Source organism: Triticum aestivum, chromosome 3A (genome assembly GCF_018294505.1).
Source record: "Triticum aestivum cultivar Chinese Spring chromosome 3A, IWGSC CS RefSeq v2.1, whole genome shotgun sequence".
Lineage (NCBI taxonomy): Eukaryota > Viridiplantae > Streptophyta > Magnoliopsida > Poales > Poaceae > Triticum > Triticum aestivum.
In genome coordinates this window covers 371,433,390-371,435,685 of record NC_057800.1, presented here as the reverse complement: position 1 = coordinate 371,435,685, position 2,296 = coordinate 371,433,390, and positions in this window count along the sequence as shown.

Sequence of the window (2,296 nt, the reverse complement as noted above, 5' to 3'; positions counted from 1 at the left end):
CTTGAAGCTTGTCCTTGCCTTTTTGCTTGTGGTCTTGTGGTGGAAGATCATCTTGATCTTGTGTTCCTTGGAAAGGAGTAGGATCATACTTCTCTTGTTGAGGAACAAACTTCGTCTTGGGGTATTTATCTTCTTCCCACTCAACTCCATTGGCATTGAACTTTTGTTCAAAACCAACACCTTGATTCTTCTGGTGTCTTCCTTGCTTGCGTATAATTTCCTCAAATTGATTACTTCCAGCAAGGCTCTTGTAAACATATTTCTCTATAATTCCCTTCAATAAGCTATTTTCTTGCTCAAGTGTAACTTGGCTAAGATAATCATTAGTGAAATCAAGAGAACTACTAGAAGCAACATTATTGGGTTTAGCATGATTATTGTTACTACTAGAAGAAGAATCTTTCTTGTTCTTGTTGCTAGATTTAACTTGTGGCATGTAAGTAGACAAGAGTAAACGCTTGGCAATGTAAGAAGAACTTTTCTTGCAAAGATCATCATTGATTGCCTTTAATAACTCATGCTCTTGCTCAATGTTGAGCTTTTCAAAGCGTAGCTTCTCACGAGTCTTTAAAAGTTCTCGATGATCTTCCAAGGTAGTTTCATGAGCTAACTTAAGAGTGTTTAGTTCTTTGGTTAGACGCTCAATCTCCTTCTTATCATTTTCATTCGTTTTATCTTGATTATCATGATTAATAGCAAGTTCATCATAGTTTTCATAACTAGAGTTGTCAACAAGTAAATCATCATCACCTAGCAAATCATCTTCATCACTATTGAAATCAACATACTCGGGGTGTGATACCTTTGGGCCTTTAGCCATGAAGCATCTTCCAATTCCTTCATTTGATGACTCAAATATGTCGTAGGAGTTGGTTGACACAAGTGCTAGAACGGCAACACCTTCATCTTGAGTTTATTTGGAGTCAAAGTGATAACTTCTCTTGGAGTGATCGTTGGAGTCAGAGCCAGATACCCGTTCACCAACGTGAGCTTGACGTCTTCGTTTTGTGTAGCCCCTTGATGATTTGTCCTTCCTTTTCGAATCCTTGCTTCTCCGTGATGTTCTTCGTTCATAACGGTCATCTATACTCCTTCTCTCTCTTGGTGGTGATTCTTCTCTCCTACTTCTTTTTTTGGGAGAATCTTCTCTTCTTTTGTAGGGAGCCGTACACTCATTGGAGTAGTGTCCGGGTCTTCGACAGCAATTATGTTCACGACTTGAAGATCTTTTGTCATTGTAGGACCTTGAATTGGAACTTCTTTCCTTGCTTCTACTATTGTAGAACTTGTTGAAGTTCTTCACCATTAGGCTCAATTCTTCATTGAAGTTTTGTTTCTCACTTGATGATGTGGGAGCATCACATGAGGCTTTGTAAGCACCACTTGACTTGTTGTGAAGCTCTTCCTTATCCTTGAGTGACATCTCATGAGCAACAATCCTTCCAATGACTTCTGTTGGCTTAAGTTCTTTGTAATTGGGCATCATTTGGATCAATATGCACACGGTATCATATTTTCCATCCAAGGCTCTTAGGATCTTCTTGATGATGAATCTACCGGTCATCTCTTCACTTCCTAAGCCGACAATCTCATTTGTGATGAGAGCAAGCCTAGAGTACATTTCAGCGACACCTTCACCATCCTTCATTTTGAACTTGTCAAGTTGACTTTGAAGCACATCCAATTTGGATTCCTTGACAGAGTCGGTACCTTCGTGCATATCAATCAAAGTATCCCAAATTTCCTTTGCATTCTCAAGACGGATGATTTTGTTGAATTCTTCGGGGCACAATCCGTTGAAGAGAATATCACAAGCTTGAGCATTGTATTGCAGCATCTTCAACTCTTCCGCGCTAGCCTCATGGTTTGGTTCCCTCCCATCAAAGAATTCACCTTGCAAGCCAATACACACAATAGCCCAAACGGCGGGGTTATGTCCAAGAATATGCATTTTCATCTTATGCTTCCAACTAGCAAAATTAGTACCATCAAAATAAGGACCTCTACGGTGGTAATTTCCCTCACTAGACGTCATACTCTCCTAGGTTGTGAAACCAAGGCTATGATCACCAAAGCTATGGAAATCAAGGCAAATGGAGACCAAAGCTCTGATACCACTTGTAGGATCGAAAGTATGTCTAGAGGGGGTGATTAGACTACTTGACCAAATAAAAATCTAGCCTTTTCCCAATTTTAATTCTTGGCAGATTTTAGCAACTTAGTACAAGTCGAGTAAACAACCTACACATGCAATTCTAAGAGTATAGCAGCGGAATGTAAAACAATTGCATATGAA